General features: G+C 42.4%; 1 pseudogene; it reads left to right on the top strand.

The window, feature by feature from the left end:
* The first annotated feature begins 1,015 nt into the window (after positions 1 to 1,015).
* On the top strand, positions 1,016 to 4,722 carry LOC119353917 (annotated as a pseudogene).
* The last annotated feature ends 1,406 nt before the right edge of the window (positions 4,723 to 6,128 follow it).

Raw genomic sequence — 6,128 nt, 5'->3', positions numbered from 1 at the left:
GGTGGGGAAAATCAAAACAGAGAGAAAAGGGAGGGGGGCGTGTAAGGTTGGACGAAGCACTTTGTCTGGCAGGAAAACAAACATTACTTGTTTTTAAGCATTTTATTTTTATATTTCTCTACGATTGAATAGGAAACTCTCTAGATGAACCGACCCATCCCACGTGAATAATCACTCGCCTCTCGAGCTCGCCACGTGCTAGCCGTCCCAATCTCAGCATAACAAGGGCAGATTAGGATAACAATCAAAACTAGAGTGTTTTGGAGGCCGAGCTTCATGCACTACTAGAATTTTCATGTACCCTAGGTGTCAGGGTCTTCGCCGAGAGCCAAGTCGGCAAAGATGCGCCACATGGCAACCGCCGTCCCCATATGTTGTCCGTTAGCTACTTCTTTTTTGCCGAGTTGTATTGTTTGACTCTCAGCAAACTCTTTGCCGAGTGCCTGTGTCCTGGCTCCCGGCAAATTCCTGTTTGCCTGAGAGGTGTACACCAGGTGGCTTTTGCCGAGTCCAACACTCGACAAAGGCTTTGTCGGCGGGGATAGGCCCTTTGCTGAGTATCCGTGGCACTCGGGGTATAACTCAATTCCAGTAGTGATGGAGGTCTTTATTTTGAAAAGTTCAAAATTTTGTACCTTTAAGTTTCAAAAAAATCTGAAAAAAATATACAAGTATGCAAGGATTTAATGTATATGTGTGTCTAATTTTATGATGAAATAGCTTGAATTACAAGCCGCAATTTTTTTATGAACTATGAGGATCAACAATACATGTGCTCAAAAGCTATTTTTTTGTGTAGCTCTCATTTTAAAGTATTGCATCATGATAATTTGCACATATGTATGCTATGTCTTTAATTATGTGTATATTTTAAAATTTCAAGTATGAATTTAAATTTTTCAATATTAAAGTCATTGTGTTTGCAGAGCTCGGCCTTCGTTTGGCATTTTCGCTCGGATTGGAACCGGAGACTTCAAGTGACCACCGAGCGAGCCAACGAGAGAGGAGGGAAGACATGGCGACGACGTGGCCGGCACGGAGCGAACCGCACTTGCCGCCGGAGGAGGCGGCGCGGGTGAAGGTCAAGGCGCGCAGGCACTTCGATAGCGTCGCCGTGAGATGCCCGGTCAAGACGCCACACAGCGTCCCGTCCTACGATGGCGCGGGCTGTGTGGACTGTCGAGGTGGCCACTGGAGATGAACCGCGGGGGCTCCGCAGGCTCCACGATCTCGAGGCCAAGCCCCAGGTTGACGCCTTCTTCTCTTTTTTTCCCGGAATTCAAATTTCTGATGTTTGATTGACTGTTGAACCGATCGATGTAAGCGTGTTGCGTTCTCGTGCACAGAAGCTGGTGCTGGACGGAGGGGATGTGAACGGGAAAGAGTAGTGGAGATGCAGTACTATGATGGGATCAACATCATCGACAAGCAGCATCGGAAAGAGAAAACAAGTATAGAAACCCCAAAAACGGATACTATCGGAAACAAACATAGAGAGAATACAAAGGGGACCCAGAAACAGAAGTGGTCATTTACCGGAAGTTAAAATCCCCTTGTACCACAGAAAAATACACACAACACAAACAAATTTAAAGAATTGTTATCATGGCTACAAAATAATACACTACTAGGAAAAGGCCTACTAATGGCGCACCAGTTTTGCCTACTAATGGCGCATCACTGGTGCGTCATTAGTATCACGCCACTAGTATTTATTACTAATGGCGCACCACTAGTGCGCCATTAGTATATAACACCATGCGCCATTAGTATGCCTCCCAGGGCCATATTTAACCATGTGCTTTGGCACACTAATGGCGCACTGCGCATGGATGCGCCATTAGTATACTTGGCATACTAATGGCGCACTCTGTAGTGATGCGCCATTAGTATGAATATTAGGTTTTTTTTACTTTTCTGATTTTTGCACAGGTTACAAAGTATATTGTTTGACAGAATATAGACAGTAGCACACAGCAACAGCAGATTCATCGAATACAATAGAAGATTAGTCTCCGAATACAATTCATCATATTAGTCTCCGAATTCAAAAGACTGAACAAAGATAAAACATTACAAGTCTCGAGACCGCGAGTATCGAGTTTGTCGGAAGTAATACTAATCCTAACAAGTCCTACTAATCATCATCATACAACTTCTACTCGTTATTCATAACAAGTCATACGATCATCATCTTGATAGTCATCAAACCAACCCTACTTAATTGTTCTTAGCACATGATCATCAGTATTAGGCAGGACCTAAATACCCTATTTAAGCTAAAAATAGCATAAAACAATATAGACCCTGACTCTCCATTATGGAGAATGGAGAACATCCTGTCTCCAATTCTTGCGCTTCGCTTCCTTTTGCTTCCAAGAAGCTCCTTACGACTGTCCATACATTTTTTCCATCCTTTCATTTTCATGTCTCCACTTCTTTTAGAAATCTCGTATGGACAGTTGAGATTCGTCGGATGACCTGGTTGTATGTTCAAAACATTAAGACTACCTTTCTGATACATCATATGAGGCACACAATTCTCTGGGATTATCTGTTGAAAAACATAGTAATAACTTCATAGTTAGCAATGATGTACTAGTTTTAGAAGTATGCAAAAGATGCACGGATGTCGTAATAGTAAAAACCTTACCAGGGTATCTCCATGGTAGTCACCGTAGTTGAACACATGCACTAGTGGCACGTATTTACCATAATGTTAAGGAGTTTGATTGTGGATATTGTAATTCTCAATGTCAGTACAAAATCCGACTAGATGATTTTTCTCCTTGTAAGTTGTTAATTTGGAGCCATCGGTGTAGTGGGTTTTGTCTACCATCTCCCGCACATTCTTTGAACAATAAAAATAAGCTGTCAATGGAAATAAGCTGTCAACTATTTTGAAATAAACAATATAAATTAGCTAATAACTATGTTTGAGAAACTCACATAGTGGTAGAACTGGAGGCGTATCAACAAGGACCCAAATGTCCATATTGTCTTGGTTGATGTCAGGATTACCATGATCCATGGTGATAAGCATACCCTCATCAAAACCATACATCTTGCAAAATGCTTCCCAATTTTTGCAACCAGAATGGGTTACGCTCTCAGAATTATATAGATTTACTTCAAAGTCCACATCGTGATGAGTCCTTAGGTGAATTTTCTTTGTTTCAGAAATTTCATGGTCTTCAAAATCCATCCTCTGCAAGACATAGCATCTCGCATGGCATGGGATAAGCTATAATCGAATTGTAAAAGATGAAAATTACACGTTGAAATAGTTGAAGTCATGCTTAATTATGAAAATAACACTTGTCGTCGTTGTGTACCGTTTCAACTTCGAAGGTCTCCTCGAGCTTAATGTTGAAGCGCCGATCATCGTCCAGGTGAGGCATGTCGCACAAACCTCGATCGTCGTGGCACCTGTCTCACTCCTCCGGGAGACTTTCGTCGCCCGATGATGATGACGACATATCCTACATTCATAATTCAAAACTACATCATTTAGGGTTTGTCGACACCGAGGCATCCTAAAAGCTAAGCTTTTATCATTTAGGGTTTGTCGACGCTGAGGCACCCTAAAAGCCTAAGCTTTCATCATTTAGGTTCTTATCGACACCGGGGCACCCTAAAAGCCAAGGTTTTATCATTTAGGGTTTGTCGACGTCGAGGCACCCTAAAAGCCTAAGCTTTCATCATTTAGGTTTTGTCAATGCTGAGGCACCCTAAAAGCCTAAGCGTACATCATTTAGGTTCTCATCGACACCGAGGCACCCTATAGAAGCCAAGTTAAGTTTTTATCATTTAGGGTTTATCGATGCCGAGGCACCCTAGGTTGGGCCTAATCACTTGGCTCTATTGCCACCTATGTTGGTTTTATCATCTAGGGTTTATCGATGCTAACGAGAATTCTAAGTTGGGCCTAATCACTTGGCTCTATTGCCACCTATGGTTTAATGCAGCAAGAATGGCGGGGCAGTTGATCCTACTTAACTAAGTACTAAGATACCCCGGCCCATGCATTAGTCGCAAGTACCCCATATGTCCTATTTTTAGCAAAGTCATGCTAAAATTCACGGAAAATTTCAGCATGACCTTTGCTGAAAATAGGACATATGGAGTACCCGAATTTGCCGGAACGGAAGTTAATCGACATTCTGGCAAACTCAAGGGCCTCTCGGGGTACAACAGCAGCATCACAAGTTGACAAAATTCCCAAGTAGTACAGCAGCAGCATCACAAGTAGTACCAATGAACATATAGTCCAGCAAGTTGAAAAGGCTGAAGTTCTCGGCATGAAGAATCACACAACACAGCACATACATTATGATGATACATTTGGAGATTGCACATACAGTTTTCACATAAGCATAATTGTTCTGGAGATTGCACATACAGTTTTTGACAGCACAGCACCTATGACAGCACATTGAGTTCAAACTTCAGCTTGCTTTGTATAAGGAGACTAAAAAACTATCTAAGGAGTTCTTCAAGTTCAAGTTACAGCCTGCATGACATTTTCCTACACAATGCTTGTTGTAAATAATTACTTAAAGTAAACACTTTTTTATCTTAGCTTACTTACAACAGAATGCCTATCTTTCTGGCTTTCCAATTCCTTTTGTTTCATTTTCAACATTGCTCTATTTGTAATTAATAGCATTGTTCAAGAAATCTGTATATGCAATCTACAGAGATCCTCCTCCTGACTTTTAGACTGATTTCCATCAAAATTGAAAATAGTTACACTAAGTTTCAAAATAAAAAAATACACTTCTCAGTTTTACAAACTGAAAATTACTCTAAAACTGAAACTTTAACTGACTTTTAGACTAAATTTTTACTCCAAGAGTTTTTATATTCAGATCACTTTAACTGAATTTTACATTGAGTTTTAGATTGAATTTTAAACTTTCTTGCAATATAAGCTTGCCGTACACTTTATATTTAGATCAGGAGCCAAGCTCTAAAATTGAATTTTTAACTGAATTTTTACGACTGCATCTGTTTCAATTTCAGTTTCAGATAAAGTTTATATTCAGATCAAGAGACTGACTTTTAAACTGACTTTATATTCAGTTTCAGGTAAGGACATTAGAGAATGTACAGCGAGGGGCGGCCGGCGCGGTGAGCACGAGCCCGCATGCACAAACGGTGACTAAACAAGGAGAAAAACAAGGGAATCAATGGAGACGCTCACCGCGGAGCTGGGGAAGGAGACGGCGAGGCCGAGGGTGGTCGGGGCAGCGCGGATCGACGCCGAGAAGCAGTGGTCGGTGATGAGGAAGAAGAGGTCGATGCGCTCGATCCTTGATGACCCGGCTCCAATCCGTGGACGTAGGCGATGAAGGTGATGATGGTCTTGCTCCTGGCGCAGCTCCTAGGCACGACGACGGAGGACGGCGCGGTCGGTGGCCGTGGTGACGCGCGGCGGCGGCGCTCGAGGTGGAGCGGGGCCGGCCGTCAGCGGCGAGGACCGAGAGGGCGATTGAGGAGTGGAGGGAAGGAGCGGGGCAGGCCGTCGGCGGCGAGGACCGAGACGGCGAGGCGGGCGCGGGGGTTGTCGGGCGACTAGGGGGGAATGAATCTGGCGAGGAGGGAATGAATCTGGCGAGCGGGAGGGATGAAGGGATCGGGCGACTAGGGGGGAAGATTACTAATGGCGCACCCCCTGGCGGTGCGCCATTAGTATGTTTTTTTATAGCAATGGCGCACCCCCGAGACGGTGCGCCATTAGTATTCTTTTTTTTAGATAGCAATGGCGCACCAGCCAGCCATGCGCCATAAGTAAGATTTTATTATTATTATTTTGTTGCATCTAATAATTTAATAGAAAATTAATATGAATATGAATATGAAAATGAATATGAATATGAAACAGTAATAAATTTTTATAAAAACAGTAATAATTTTTTAAAAATATCATCAAATTTGTTATTTGAAAATATTTATGAATCGAAAAAATATCATCAAATTTATTATTCGAAAATATCATCAAATTTGTTATTTGAAAATATAAACAAATTTGTTTTTTTTTTGGATTTTTAGTTGCATTCATTTGTGACGGTGGAGCGGGGGAGGGTGCGGGGGTCGGCGGCGGCAGTGGAGCGGGGAAGGATGCG

Source organism: Triticum dicoccoides, chromosome 1A (genome assembly GCF_002162155.2).
Source record: "Triticum dicoccoides isolate Atlit2015 ecotype Zavitan chromosome 1A, WEW_v2.0, whole genome shotgun sequence".
Taxonomy (NCBI): domain Eukaryota; kingdom Viridiplantae; phylum Streptophyta; class Magnoliopsida; order Poales; family Poaceae; genus Triticum; species Triticum dicoccoides.
The sequence above is the reverse complement of the archived record's forward strand: the minus strand, read 5'-3'. Positions and strand labels throughout refer to the sequence as shown.